The 16,582-nt window shown below is 41.8% G+C and overlaps 1 protein-coding gene across 2 annotated transcripts in view; it reads left to right on the forward strand.

Annotated features, from left to right (window-relative positions):
- The window catches only part of LOC127598052 (tumor protein p53-inducible protein 11-like), an 823,313-nt gene that overhangs the window by 779,045 nt on the left and 27,686 nt on the right, over positions 1 to 16,582 (forward strand). The window contains exons 1-2 of one of the 2 annotated variants that reach the window (XM_052061561.1): positions 4,760 to 4,944; positions 12,282 to 12,359. The exons of the other annotated variant lie outside the window; for it this stretch is intronic. The gene's annotated coding sequence lies outside the window, so the exon portion shown is untranslated. Of the gene's footprint in view, positions 1 to 4,759; positions 4,945 to 12,281; positions 12,360 to 16,582 lie in introns of those variants that run through there. 2 annotated transcript variants of the gene reach the window in all.

Consider the following 16,582-nt stretch of genomic DNA (forward strand, 5'->3'; position numbering starts at 1 on the left):
TTTAAACTATAGTTATTGTGCTCTAACCATCTCTCAACAGGGTGCACATGCAACTCTGTCTAGAATCAGTTTCGAGGAAGAGGAAAAAAAAGTAAACCGCGTGGCTCAGCAGAAATGCCAAGCTTATTGCCCTGGGTTGACTCAAGGTATGACCTCTTGTCCATTTTTCATATTTCTTCAATGTTTACAGCATTTGCTTTTGAATAAAGCAAACAAATAAATGTCAAGCTTGGGAAGAGTTTTGGTTCCCCCAGATGAATGTTGGCATATTTATTTGACATAATGATGACATCATTCAACTGTTACATGTAGCGATTGTATTAGCATGTAATTATATATTGTGGTGACACACCTGCAGCCATATGCTGGAAGTCATTTATCCTGGAGTGCACAATATTTTCTACGCTGTCAAAGTCATGACTTTATATTCATTCATCTCAATTTTGATCGTTTTAAAATCCTCGTCCGTGCATCCACTGCCATCGTTAGTCGAAATAACCTCAGTTAATGGAAATTATTAGTGTTCTGGCTTAGAGTAATTGGAAAAACTTGATATTATAATATCCGAGACATTTTTGGCTTGTAAAGTAATATTCAGAAACCTCACAGCCTATCAACTGTCAAACCTTGAAGAAGACTGCAAAGATGGGATATCAATGTGTTCATAAGAGGTACAGTTAGTTTATAGAAGCAAACTACCTGTATGAGAGCCAAATGTACCAAAGCCTTGGAGGGTTCCTTCACATTCAAATGATCAGTAATAATCTTTGAATGTGAGATATCATGCAATTTGCATACCCTTTTAGGAGAGCATTTTACTTTCAGTTATTATCGTGCATGCTTTGGAGAGTGATTCACTGGAAATAATATTCTGTTTGTCTTGCGTAGTAGCGGCTTTTCTTTCTCCAAAGGTCTGAAGGATGATTAATCTCAAAGCAAAGGAAAATAATTAACTAGTAAAACTTCTCCAACGTCACCATGCTTGCTCTAAAGACATTCTATCTATCTATCTAGCTAAGTAGCTAGTGTTGGGGCGGAACGTGGCCTTCCTTCCTCCGCGTGTTCATTGAATTTCAGATGGTGAGGATGTTGGTTATCCAAATACAGGCTGGAGACGGTGAACAGTACCTTCGAAGGTTTTATTTGCAAAATATTCCAGGCACTCGTGGTTCACAGGCACTGGCTGCGGATCACGAGTGCAAAGAAGGCACTCACAACATATTTATAACATATTTATATCATCAGAAGGGCGGTACTGAAACTCATGGTCAGGCGTCAGGACTTTCGTTTCTCCTAAACCGATTCTTATCTTATATCAACTGGCGCATTCCTATGGTCTGTGCATCTCTACAAGGTCTCCAGTAAGGAGTGTACCAATATAAAGTAATGATTGCTTCAAGTACGCAAAGTTACGCTGCCTGCATGGGAAAGTTATATAGCATGACTAAATATGGGCAGAATACGCACTTCACGAGCTAGCTAGCTCGCAAGCTCGTTAGCTAGATCTGGTGTTTGGCCGAGATTTAACATTGACTGATGCCTCCATCTGTGATAACGTTCCCAGAAATACCTTTCCCCTTCCCCTGTGTTTACAGGCTCGGCATCATCATTTTTCACCAGGCAATATTGGCTTGTTCTTTCTTTCTTTCAGAAAGTGACTGCCCCATTGATTTTCAACAACCTTCCTGTTGAGATGATAAGTCCCCCTCCAGTGACAGCCTGATATAATCCTTTTCATTCGATGAAGATGCCGATTTTACCTGCTTGCTCTTTAAACAGTGTTACCATGACGGCATCTAGAAATTCTGAAGAGAAATTTAAATTATTGATCCATTTTTGGGCCGTACAATTACCAAATCAAAGGAATATCTTGTGCTTTAAAAATATCAAAGAGACTTAAATCCCACTGACAAGACGGGTGTCTTAAAAGATTGCTTGTGGACCTTGGATGTCTCAAATAAAGCTGGTACAAGACTACTGGTTTGACTGTATCTAAAATTGGTTCAATTATATGTGCCATATCCGAGTGTACCATGAACTTTTACTAGAATACTCTATATTTGCATAGACTGCAGAGCTGCATCCACGACAATCTACTGACAAAAGTAGCTGTATTTACATTTGTTTGTCAGACCACATTCTCACCTGCAGTTTCTGCAAACAGCAGTGAGCACTATGATGAGTATGAGGCAGCTGAATGACCTTTATTGTGAAACGATTCACAACCACAACAGGCAGAGACGTCAGTCATGTGCTTTGCAGAACTGAAAATCCACTCTGATCATTAGTGATGAAGGTTCTGGGTCTTGCTTGCACAGGTAAGTCTGCAAATGTCTCCTTCAAGGAATATTTCTGCTCGAGAGTAAAATGAGCCTGACACAAGACTGTGTTGGAAGTGAAAGAACAAAACGGGCTTTTTTTTTTTGTTTTTTGACAAGTTTGAGTTTGAATAAAAAAAGCTGACGTTTCCCATTTGCCGTGTCGAATTCCCCTTTCCTGAGGTATGCATATTCTTCTTCATACCTTCACTTGCTCGTATTGATTTTGAGACACAGAGCGTTGTTATTGTTGTTTGTTGTTGTTTATTGTTTATTGAACATAAAACATATACAGTAATAGTTTGACAGAAAATAAGGTAGATAAAAAGTAAAAAGAAAGAAATCAGTCTTCATTCAACACAGTTATTATGTTCAAGGGAGTAGGATGAAGTAAAAAACTTATCTAATCCTACCCCGTTATGTGTTTATATCTACTAAATCATTTTTATATCGATCAGAAAAGAAAAAAGTAAGAAGAAGTCTCCGTTGAGGCTCATACTTTACCCTTAACCGTGATATTTTTACAACTTTTGGTTTGTATCGGGATTATATACATCCACATCTTGGCACTCTTGTGTCCATTTTCTCTTGTATTCATAATGGATACTTCAATACCTTTCTCTATTTATCAACTTAGTTCTGATTTATCACGGCTCATAACATTTAATTCCCATTCCACTTGTTGTACCACCCTTTTTCAACACTGCACCATCTATCATAGTTTCGTTTGCAAATGGAACTGCTTCTGTTCTGGACTGCTGATGTCTCCATGATACGACTTGGTGTATGTGCACATCCATTCCAAATGCAATCAAATATAGATTGAAATCATGTTGCCGTGACTGTTTTTGACATGTTACCATAAAGAGAGGAGCCGTCTTATTCATGCCACAGAGTTCTGTCCCGCTGCCAACCTGTACGCAGCTTTTGCCACCTACAGATGACTGTAATCCTGCCTCCGACTTCGACTCCTCTGAGCCCCTTACCCAAAAATTTAATTCAGCACCTTTGTTCAGTGTCAAAGAACTTTTTTTATTAGCACCTCACTGAGTTCCTCTGACTCTGTTAGTTTTCTCCACAAAGAGAAAATGGGACAACAGAAAGATGAGCAGCTGTGTGGCAAGAAGGGCAGAGATCTTAGACAGAGACTTATTGTTTGTGTGGCCGATAATCCATATGCATTTGAACCCCCCACCTTCCAGATAAAGTCAACAAATTATCACATTTCTCAAAGATGAGCTTCGGTGATTATCCTTGTTGTGTGTAGTGATTTGTTCCCCTCCATGATCTGCTTAGAAAATGGTCAACACAAAAAATGGAAATGTTAAACCTGTTCAGGATTTACAATCACATAGCTGTAATTTTGACATGAACTGGAATGATCGGCAATCAGGAAGACAACTGAATGTAATGCACATGCGAACAGATGAATATGTGGGCTCGCTGACAGGTTGGACAATGATGTGGTGAAAATCTTTGGGTAATGTAAGCATTTAATGAGCATTTGGTGGACACTTCATGATTCAGTTAGCAAGCTGACTGTTTCCCATGGTGCAAAATCGGACAAAAGACAATGCTGGTGGAATTGTCACTGAAAACATCAGTGGAACCCCTCTGACGTGTGAAATTTTTGGGCCACTTATAATATAACATAAGTTCCATTATTCTGACGTATTTTCATGATGGCTGACTGATTCTGATGACAAATGCAGTTCATAGTGATACTGACACTACTAGATGCATTAGGTACGGTTATAATAGGTTGTAATTCTCAAACAACTGAGGGACTTTCTGCAATACTGAAATCCATAGGTTCAAAATGAGCCCCACAAGCTCATGTATCCGAAGATATTAAGTAAAAATAGTAAAACGAAGGGTTTTTTCGCCATGATTATAGTTAGTTTTATAAACGTAATATCTAGTTTCAATTCGTTTAAAAAATATTTATTGTAAAGCTATTTCTGTTTTGGGGTGGCCCGGTATGTCCAGTGGTTAGCACGTCGGCTTCACAGTGCAGAGATACCGGGTTCGATTCCAGCTCCGGCCTCCCTGTGTGGAGTTTGCATGTTCTCCCCGGGCCTGTGTGGGTTTTCTCTGGGTGCTCCTGTTTCCTCCCACATTCCAAAAACATGCGTGGCAGACTGATTGGACGCTCTAAATTGTCCCTAGGTGTGAGTGTGAGCGTGGATGGTTGTTCGTCTCTGTGTGCCCTGTGATTGGCTGGCAACCGATTCAGGGTGTCCCCCCCCCCCACCCCCCCTACTCCCCGAAGACAGCTGGGATAGGCTCCAGCCCCCCGCGACCCTAGTGAGGATCAAGCGGCTCGGAAGATGAATGAATATTTTCGCTTTTCTTTTATTAACGGTCGACAGACGGAAAAGCAATATCTTTGGCGGCGCGCTTTTGTCTATTACGGTAGATTTTACATTGGCGTGTTTAAGCGAGCTTGATGATTACGGTAAGCGGGAGCTCGTGGCTGGCTTTGGTGGCTGAGGAGGTTGTGTTGAATGAAAAAAGCTCGGAGCGGCGATATTCCTCCTTTACTGTCTGCGGGGCTCACTTGCAACACTAAACGACAACCAGGTTCCTTCAACCCAACTCCGGGCTCTGCTCTGCTACTTATCCCGTAAGTTTCATTACTTTCTCCGTCACGAAACGCTCCTTTCCCTCAAACGCGACTTTCCGGTGATTCGAGCGGTGTTTCTGTGTCCGTCAACGTCTCATCCTGACTGTTGGCTAAAAAAATGTTCGTGGAGAGTCCACTCTACGAGAATGTGACATTGCTTCACTGTTTTATTTGTATTTTTTTTCCAAGACTTTGCCATTGAAGTTCATGTTTAAGTATGTACTACGTCGTCGGGTGGAAAGCGTGGGCGGCCGTCCTTAAATTCAAATAAATAATGGGGAGAAAAACAATGCGTGACAAGCACAAGTCATATCTACACGAAGACGGCTTTTGAGTCTGTCTTGTAATCTCGTAGACTTGATCGTTAGTTTTTTTTTCCGGGCCATACTAACTAATATATATATATATATATATATATATATATATATATATATATATATATATATATTCATTCTCGTCTCACCCCTCGGGTGGTGTCCGTCCCTCATTCAGCTCGGGTCCTCTACTAGAGGCCAGGAAGCTTGAGGGTTCTGCGCAGTATCCTTGCTGTTCCCAGCACTGCACATTTCTGGACTGAGATGTCCGATGTTGTTCCCGGGATCTGTTGCAACCACTCATCTAGTTTGGGGGTCACTGCCCCGAGTGCTCCGACCACCACAGGCACGACTGTCACCTTTAGCTTCCAGGCTCTCTCCAGCTTCTCTCTGAGCGCTTGGTATTTCTTGAGTTTCTCGTGTTCCTTCTTTCTTTCACTTGGGACCGCTACAATCCACTACAACGGCTTTCCTCTGCCATTTATCTATGATCACGATATCTGGTTGGTTCCCCATTGCCATCTTGTCAGTCTGGATCTGGAAGTCCCACAGGATCTTCGCTCTGTCATTCTCCACCACCTTCAGAGGTGTTTCCCATTTTGACCTTGGGGTTTCCAGTCCATACTCCGCACACATGTTTCGGTAGACTATGCCAGCCACCTCGTTATGGCGTTCCATGTAGGCTTTCCTTGCCAGCATCTTACACCCTGCAGTTATGTGTTGGATCGTCTGAGGTGCCTCTTTGCACAACCTACACCGTGGGTCTTGTCTGGTGTGGTCTATCTATCTATCTATCTATCTATCTGTGTGTGTGTATAAATGTATATGTATGTGTATACATATACACACACACACACACACATACACAAGATTTACATGCTATGATTTCTTGAGCTGTTGTTGTGGTATGAGGAGGAGACATACATGAAACATTGTGAGATGCTGTGCTGCAGTTCAGGTGTGTCAGGACTTGTCCTCAGAGCAGTTAAGCAATGCTGCTGCACTTTCACCAAACCCCTTCATGACGCTGTGGGCCTCAATCCCAAAGCTCAGGTCTCTCGTTTGTTTTCTGAATGAGAACAGATGCTTTTTTTTTCTTTGTGTACAGTGAAACAACACACAACAAACCATCAACTCACAATGGTGGCTTGGGTCAAACAGGCAACAATCATAACATGGGGGAAACTGCAAAAATACTGCTGTAAGCGGCTTACAAGCAAACTGATTTTTAACATCTTAACGTTGATGTCTGATACATTACATGTTATGAAGAAAAGGAATCTGCAAGGCAAAGTATTGTGGAAAATAATGCATATATAGATAAGGCTCCACTGTACGGAGAAATTAATTTTTCATCTCTGACAACTGCAGCCTTTACCCCGAATATTCCAAAATGACAATATACTATTTTTTTACATTCATTAAATCCACTAACTTTAATTCCGGTTCCAGTGAAGCCATTGAAGAACACATTAATATAACAAAGGATGAGAAGAAGGTTTATAATGACTAGTTAGTATGACCTGTCCACAAGTAGCATACCATTTCTGTCAGATCACAGGGTCTGTGACTTGACAGCGCCGGCTTCAGGTCTCTTCCTTATTGTGCCGGGAAGGCATAGGTCCATCCTGAAGTTGCCTTTAAAAATGTAAAAATACCATAACAAAAACTACTTAGTGTTATATCCAATTACCCTAGTGTGCTTAATGTGCAAATTTCTACACGTTTTCCTTTTTCAGTTCATAACCCTATCTCACTTTAAATGCTGTTTCATCATTTTACACCGAGAAACGATTTGGGGGAAAAATAATAATCTGTTGAGTTAGATCAAGGGTCACTAACTCCAAACATCATGGGCCACTATACTGCATGTTTTACATGTCTACCTCCTCCAAAGAGCCTTCAAATGGTTTCTGGAGAGCTTGCTGATGGGCTGACCATTTGAAGGTGAGTTGGAGGAAAGAGACATCTAAAATGTGCAGGATAGCAGCCCTTGAGTACATAAGTTGGTGAGCCCTGAATGAGATTTTTATACTGATTAAACCTAAAATGATTAGGCTCATTCCAAAATTGCAGGCAGTCTTTTTTCTAGCAGTTTTTTTTGTTGTTTTTTTGTTGGCTGATATTGAGGCACAGGTGGGACCATCCTGACCATGCGCCGTGACGCATATAATATAAATTTCCAAGAAAGATACTTTAAGAGTTCCAGTAAGAATATTACTATTATCTTGTTAAATAATTGGTTCATTAAAACCTGGACAGGAAAATGATGGCCTCATAGCTTTTGTGTTGGAGCCACTTTTATTTGAGAGACGCAGGTTATTTCGAAGCAGCCTTCTAGGTCCATGTCCACCTGTGCTGCAATAGCATGCTGCAGTGTCCTCTGTAAAATAAATATTTGTGAAACTATCTCTCAAAACAATATTATTTTAGTTTTTGTAGCTTTATTGGTTGACTGCTTTTAGGTACTACCATCTTTAATATACTTCTCCTTCTCTTCTGCTGCTTTGCGAACGGCCATTTCCTCATGTCTTTTTAATGTGCCAGCTTGTAGTTGGTTCAGGGAGGCAGTGATTGCCTGCTGTGTTGGGGAACAGTGCTTTTGGCGTGAATAACAGCGCATGCCTTCCTCAGTATGCCTGAGCCAGGTAAACTGATTTAGCCACTGCGTGACAAAGACTCGCTTGTGTGTTTTAATGACGATATGGAGAGAAGAATACTAAATAATGTTTCAATCACGTATATGTTGACTTTGCATTGTTATACTCCTATCTGGAAACAGATTTCTGTAGCCTCACCTCGCAGACTCGTCCCGTCCTGCTTTCTGACCCTAGTTCTCGTCAGTGTTTCAGACCGCCATGAATTACTACATTTTAAAAATATATTTAACTGGCGGTTGCCTTTAACAAATGGCTGATTTTCCCTGCCATTTCTGCAATGCTAAACATTATAAATATGACTTTGACACAAAGGGAAATATTTACCTGACTGTAACATTCGCCTGGGAAAGTCAGGGCGCTGATAACATCGACTCGTGGGAGGGATACGATTTGATCTGTTTCTTCGTCGGTAGTTGCTTCAGGTCTTTCCTCTGCACTGCCGTTGATACAGCGCCTCCAAAGTGGTGTAACACTGCAACTGCAGTTAAAATAAGAAGCCGCCGCAGAGGGACAACATTTCCTCAATCAGCACATCTGGAGCGTTACACTGTTTTTGAGCGATAATAATCAGTCTGGCCGGGGGTGCCAGAAAATGAACTGGAGCCGTCACGCAATTTTGAACGCAGGAAAAACCCTGTCTACAGTGTACCTTCCAGATGAACAAAATTCCATTGATTAGCTGTGGTAAAAAGAGCTAATTACGATTGAATCAACAGCTATGTGATAACTTGTTTGTGCAGTCAGTTTTTTTTAGAAAACTGGAGCTCCCGTAACTCAAAAACTTGACCGAGAAAAACAGATCAGTGTTGGATTCCGTATCCCAAAATTAGTTCAAAACAACTGTCAGACATAACTCAACAAAAAAATGTCATTCTTGCCGATGGTCAAATGTGTGACATGGTTTGATGGGTTACAAAACCCACTCAACTGGTTTTGGCAAATGGGTCAGTGTGACCTGATGAGTACTTCAGTTCTCACCCCTCTTTTTTTCCTGTGCTTGTAGCCTCAGGATAGACTGGCCATGGACAACCCTCATTGAGCTCTCCATCTTACTAATGGCACTCATGCAAACCAACAGCACGGCATGTTGGATTTGACACTGTACGTCTAAGTATCCAAGTCTGATCCATTTACATCGTCATGGTCAAGTGACCCATATCTAATATCAAAACATTTGGAAAGGACCTTTGAAAAACAATCATTTCTCACATTTAAAGACGGGTTCTAGAGTTTGTCATACCCTCGGCTCTGACAGATTTTACCAAGACTGAATTTTGCTCAGTTACTCGCTACAAAAGTAAAATTTGATTCTTGTCTTTTTTTGCTTCCTACAATGCAAAATATTCCCATCATGCTCAGTTAGTCGTATTGTTGCCCGTTTTTTTTCCCCCTGGTCCATGCTGCCCTCATGATTGTTTGCAAAGTTTGTTTTTGGTTTTGTTAGAGCTAATCAATTGGATGTTGGTGTGTGTATTTTTTTTTTTTTTAAGCGTAAACCTTGCAAAAAACGTCAAAGCCATGATCAGGAGAAAAATGGTGGCAATGATGCCTTGTCCATCGCCTCAAAGTAAATAATGTTCACTTAGATCACTCGATATGCCCCCAGATGTGGGGAGTATTTCATTAGTTTGGGTGGTTTAAAAAAAAAACCTGGCCAAGATCCAGGAGCGGGGGACCCACTGCCGATCCTCCGGTCCGTAGCCCTCCCAGTCGACCAGGTACTGGAACCCCTTTCCCCTGCGCCGAGAGTCCAGGATTTCCCTCACCGTGTACACCGGGTCACCGTCGACAATCCGCGGAGGAGGAGGCGAGGTGGGAGGCGGAGCCAAGGGACTGGAGGCCACCGGTTTAAGCAAGGAGACGTGGAAGACTGGGTGGACCTTCATGGAGGGCGACAGCCGGAGCTTGACGGAGACGGGGCTGACGATCGATTCCACCATGAACGGTCCCGTGAAGCGGGGCCCCAACTTGCTCGACGCGCCGGCCAGACGCAGATCCCTCGTAGACAGCCATACCTTCTGCCCCACCTGATAGCTTGGTGCCGGGCGACGACGCCGATCCGCAATCTGCCGGTTTCTGGCGGCGGTACGTGACAGGGCCGCTCGGGTCTCCCTCCACACGTGATGGGCCCGCTTGAGATGGTGCTGTATCGACGGGACTTCCACCTGCCCCTCCTGTGATGGGAAAAGCGGAGGCTGATAGCCATAGGAAGACATGAAGGGAGACCGACCTGTGGCTGAGGAGACCAGGGTGTTATGCGCGTACTCCACCCAAGGCAGGTGGACGGCCCAAGATGAGGGACGGTGGAGACACACGCATCGCAGAGCCACCTCCAGGTCCTGGTTCATACATTCGGTCTGCCCGTTGGACTGTGGGTGGTAACCCGACGATAGGCTTGCTGTAGCCCCCATGGCACGACCGAACCGCTTCCACACCCTGGACACGAATTGGGGACCCCGGTCCGACACAATATCCAGCGGGATCCCATGGAGGCGGAAGACGTGGTTGACGAGGAGGTACCGAGAGTTCAAGAGCAAAACACGACGAGATCTATAGCAAAAAATAGTCTATGGGCAAGGAAGCATCAAGGCATAACAATATCCCGACAACCCGCAGACAGATTACTGGTTCTCAAATACACAGTTCCCTGATTGAAAGATTGGCAGCAGGTGTGCAGCCAGAAAGTCCGCTCAGTCCGCCACCTGCTGGCCAGGCCAAGGACAGGATCATGACAGGCCAATTGCTTGAGACAAAAAAAAAAACTAAATAAATAACAGAATAAATTAAATTACATTTAGTCCCTTAACCCTTGCAGCAATGAAGAAATCAATTGCATTCAGAACATTTAACTATTTAATGATACATGGCTCCTATGTATTTTGTATTTGTTTAACTATACTAGGGGGAAAAAAATCTGCAAAAATAGCATTTTTTTCCCCCCCTTATTTATTTTTTTACTGGGGGGGGGCTCTGTGTTGAATGTCATGATCCATGTCTCATCTTGTAATGTGTTGATGATTGATTTTCAAAAGAGCAAATATCGATCTATTAAATTGACTGCTCGATGAATCGGTCGGGCCCGAGTTATTTCTGAGCCTTTTTATTGACATGAACACTTTCACCCATTGCCAGCACATTTTCATGCTGCCGGTGTTTATTAGCATGGGCATCCCAGGGGGGAGGCAGTGAGTCTCCGCTGATCAGCAAAGGGTTGAGCACTAGCATATGTAGATGATGGCTGATGTGTCTCTGCATTTTTAGAGTCAAGGCACTGAGGCATACAGCAGCACATCGTACAGCTTTAAGCGGTCCCTCTGATCTTTTGAATATTCTTGTCATGGTCGCCAAAGCAGATGGTGACCCCCTTTTTTTTTTTTTTATAATTTCCTCAGTGATTAACAATTTAAATTCATAACAGAGGGCATTTTGACACGGCAAATCAATCCAAGAATACACATTTCTGTCAAGAAGTGGAACCTCTAAAACATGGCCCAAAATTCAAAATTTGACCCAAACTTGAGCCTTTTCGAACCATTGTCGTGCATGATGTCATGAAGACCTCAAGACCTTCGTCAGCACAGTCAGCACCCATCCGTTTGGCCTTTTCTCTGTCTTTTTCATTGGTTACTCTTAAAACAAGTATTGATGAGACGATGAGTGAAATTTGAATTGAAGTGAAACTTATTGCGGCATACGAAAATGGTAGAAGCAGCACTTGTTGTGGCGGTGCAGTTTCATGTGAACAGAAGAATGGAATGTACATTGGACAGTCAGCTGTATTTTTGTATTTTCAATATCAGACGCCTTCACTGACACGCAAGAAGGCCTTGCTTTAAGAGTTATTGGTAGGATTAAAAGAAGTGGAATTTAGTTCAAGTGTCCAGTGGACTATATTTAGAATCCTGTTAATATGCTGCCTTGCATATTGTCTGTAGGGAGTCTTTGTTTAAGCCAACATGGATTACTTTCTTCATGGCATCTTGCCTTTTAATTCCCCACCGACTGTAATGAAACTTTGTTAACTGTGGCTTTAATAATGACCCTGTAGCAGATGTGCTTGTTTATTTCCCGTGGACAAGATTAGCAAAGCTCGGGCCAAATGCTGCCTTCGATGACGCTGGCACTTTTATTGCAACTGTCAACTGCCAAAATCATTTATTCCAGCAGGGAGAAAACACAAATGTAATTCAGTTTTTTTTTTTTTTCAGGGGTGACAAACCACGGTGGATGATATTGTGTGTATATTTGGAAATTCACATCCTTCGTTAGGCTGGTCCGTTTGTCTGCAAATCTCTTTTGGCATTTATTGTATTCCACTATTGGTTGAATATATTTTAAACCTTGCCCTTATCTCAATTGACAGGTGAACTACACCACGGGAAATTTGGTACAACAAGATAACGGCTTCCTCTTTCCACTTCATATTCCATACCTACAATCGGTAAGTCACTGAAGTTCCTTCAAGGACTAACAGTCACTGGAAATTACTACCTTGTCAGTTTGTGCTGCTATACACTCTTCCATTGCTTTGTCAGTCCGAGTTTATCCGTTTAATGTGTGTGTGTGTGTGTGTGTGTGTGTGTGTGTGTGTGTGTGTGTGTGTGTGTGTGTGTGTGGATCCCTGTGTGTATGGGGAGTGAGTGGTTTCACATTCCCCTTTTGCCATTTGGTCATCAGGCACTTTCGCTCCGGGCCTCTTGTATTTCACGTCTAACATTTCAACTCCCATCATCATGCGATGCTGCTTAATGCTAACGTTTTGGAGCTACTATTTCTCGTGTTGACGTGATTCAAATAAAAGAAGTACTGTACACAATCTGTAACATGTGCTTATTAATGACACTGGAGCCTGTATTCAACCCTGACTAAAATATCTGTGAAATGAACTTTAGATTCAGATTTTGTTCCGGGTTTGTTATGACCAATAGAGAAACATTAAAAAACAGGGTTGTTTTATTACAAATACTTTAATTTACGGCAGCAGTGGGATAAACACTACTCTTGCCGGTGGTCTAATAAATATGTAAATATGCAAGTATTTAACGGCAGTGTTTCCTCATTGAACTGTTTGTTGAACTAGTTGCTGACTTATTGCATCATTGACCACTGAACAGTTGTTTTTTTTTGTTGTTGTTGTTGCCCATCTGCAATTAACTTCACTGAAATAGTTCATTAGTGATTACTATAAAAAGACATTTTCAGGGAAATGGTTGTTTTGTCTGTTACAAACCTTGGCTGTGCATGTTTTTCTTCATTCTGCCCTTTTGGTTTGTTACAGTGAATGGTGATATGGAAGTATATTTTATTCCGGTTTGCTTTTAAGAGTGAGTAAAAATAGGGTCGGTATGGGACAACTTTCAATGCAATGTAAGACTTGAAGAGTATAAACAAGATCTTGGGTGTGTTCATAATGTTTGCAGTGCCATGCAAACCGAAAGGAAGATGTATTTTTGGGGTGTAGGTATGTTGCAATTGCACCGAATAAATGCTGATATGAGCAAAGTCATTCAAGTTGTTCTATCGTCATGCCTGAACCAAATTGCATCACTAGGCACCGTTTTAGCCACACCCATGAATCAGGAGAGCTGAAATGCTCGTCTGAATCCATCTACCTTTTGAATCCTCGTGAATCTTAATGGCGATTGACGATTAGCAACATTTTGCTGAGTAAAGTTTACATCAGCAAAGCACGGCAAAATGGGCAAAAGAGCAACACCTGGCATGCAGTTGAGCATAACTGCCCAAACTGCACTGGCAAAAGTTGTCAAGTTTTAAATAGATCTCTTATTGGTTTTTTTTTTCTTTCTTTTTAAATCTGATGCTGAATTTAGTCAGGAATACAGGCATCACTAATCGGCCTAGTTGATCATTCGGTATATCTAGCTGCCATTGTGTGGCAGCTATATGTACAGAACATTGCTCAAAGGAAAAGACAAACCTGCTGGTTACTTAGTTACAAGGCCTTAAGTCAGGGCATTATGCCAATTATTATTGTATGACTGACAGTTCTTCGCCTGGCCATATTACATTTTTTTTTAACACCTTAAGACAAATATTAACAGACGGATGTAGCCAATGAATCCCGACAGAAAAATCTGATGCCAACATGTGAGACTGAGCAGGAGGGCACAAAAGTTTAATTTGTCCTAAAAATAGATCAAAATCTCAAAATGCCTCTCGCCAAGGAAATAAATGAAAGTAATTGGTGCAGGAGACAACTGCAAACGTTTCCTGTAATTAGAGCTCAAGCTCCTCATGCATGAACATCAGACAGTGTAGGCAAAGATTTGCTGCCGGCTCATTTGTTGCTGTGTAAACTCTGCCGAACCCTCATGGCATTTTGGGGACTTGGTAAAAAACCTGATTAGCAAGCTGTGTCGTCCCACTCACATTGACCAAGCAGCAGCTCATTTGGAGATACAGAGCATGGCGAAAATCAAAGCCAAATGAACCACTTGAATGAAGCTCTCAAGTCTTGAAAGGTGCTTATAAATAAAATGTATTATTATAATCTGAACACAAATAGGATGTATGTATCATGTATTTAATCTGAATATGATTCATTTGGGATGCTGTATTCCTTCATAACTCAAAACACATTAGCTTGAGCTGTTCACTGATTGAGCCATTTCAGTACGCTGATCTTTTTCTAAAGTGTCAGGAGCGGCGCCCGAGAAAAGGCTGAGATGTCTACTGTCGACATCAAAGGTGTCTTCTAATACTCTCGGAGAATCAACACTGTATTTAAGCCGCCTAGAGTGCAAGGTGTAAGCGCAAATTATGTACATGAAAATGAAACCAGCTCATTTGAATTACAAGTTACCTATACATTAACCATGTCGTTATTTGTTTTACGGATGGGTCATGTGTCGTGTATACAGTAATCCCTCGCCATAACATGTTTCATCTTTTACGGCTTTGCTGTTTCACAGTTTTTTTGGTGCCGTTTATTTATTCGTTTATTTATTTGCAGTGCATTGTGTTCAGTTGACTGAACGCCGCATCACTTTAGTTTGCCAAATTTTTTCCGTGACAAAAACCCACAATATCGAAGAAACATTTGGTACAGTACAGTCAAACCTCGGTTTTCGAACGTCTCTCTTCTCTGCCAAATCGGTTTTCAACCAGAAAATTTGAGATTTTTATGCCTCGGATTACGACCGAAAACCAGTTTGCGACCAAACTGAGCAAATCCGATCTTCCTTATATGAGGAAGTGACGCTTCCTCGTGTAGCGTTGTGAACAGGCGTGTTTGTTGTGATTTACGCAAATCTGACTGTTTTTATGTTATTTATGCATAGTGTATTAGCCCCTAATTGTGGGCAAATCAAATAGTTTCGGAATTGGAACAAATCACTTTTCGAACAGCCTTCTGGAATGGATTATGGTCGAAAACAGAGGTATGACTGTATTTCTAAAAACTGTCAGTTAGTCTTTGGTTTCATTCAATACAGTGTTGCATTGCACAATAAATGTAAAAAAATAAAGATGACTACTCCACAGATTTCTCAGGGTTTTCTTTAAAACGTAACCCCCGAGATAAACGAGGAATTACTATAATACAAACATTTCAGCCCTCTGTTAACTTATTTTGTCTCGTAATACAGATTGTGTGTGAGAACCCACACTTTCAAACAACCATTGATAAAGAAATTATCTGGGAAGCTTGTGTTGTTTGATATCACAGTGTTTGAGACTCATCAGGCAGTGAGTGGACATTTGAAGATTTGGAGTGGGATGCTTTGCTTCCGAATAAACCGATGCATCTTGACAAACTTAATTTAGTTGTTTGTTTATGCTTCTCATGATTGGTTGTTGCCCATTTTCTGCTTTTGAAGATGAGGACATTTCAAAGACGATTTGCAAAGTCCTCTTGACCAGAATTAATCGAATTCTCTTCTATGGCACCCGATGATTTGACGCAAGTATGAAAAACGATTTTTCTCTTGTAATTTTTGTTTCTCCCCTGTAAGGTTTCTGTCCGTTTATACATCCTCTCATGATCCGTGTTTAGTTTTGGAAGATATCATTATATGCAAATGGCCTTTCCCTCACTTTGGTCGAGGTCAATCCTGGTCTCATCGGTCCAAAAAAAACTTGATTGCAAAGTGGGTCATATTGGTACTACTTGGCAACTACTTCGCAAAATCCCATCTGACCACCACATCAGTCATAAAACCACAATAGTTGTGCATCTTTTGTGTAGCATCACATCTTGGAATGACATGCATTTATGAACTACAGACAGAAATTGCCAGATTTTTGCCGATTTTAAAAGAGCTAATCATGGCCGATTATCATGTACTCTTAACTGCAGTATTTGCTTCTCTGCTTATCCTCAAGTGGGTGGCTTTAAATGTTGCTGACTTGTCAAATCCTCCCAGTGGGTAATTTGACTTTTTAAATACAAACATTTAGGCGGCCCGGTAGTCCAGTGGTTAGCACGTTGGCTTCACAGTGCAGAGGTACTGGGTTCGATTCCAGCTCCGGCCCCCCTGTGTGAAGCTTGCATGTTCTCCCCGGGCCTGTGTGGGTTTTCTCCGGGTGCTCCGGTTTCCTCCCACATTCCAAAAACATGTGTGGCAGGCTGATTGGACACTCTAATTGTCCCTAGGTGTGAGTGTGAGTGCGAATGGTTGTTCGTCTCTGTGTGCCCTGCGATTG

Source organism: Hippocampus zosterae, chromosome 3, assembly GCF_025434085.1.
Source record: "Hippocampus zosterae strain Florida chromosome 3, ASM2543408v3, whole genome shotgun sequence".
Taxonomy (NCBI): domain Eukaryota; kingdom Metazoa; phylum Chordata; class Actinopteri; order Syngnathiformes; family Syngnathidae; genus Hippocampus; species Hippocampus zosterae.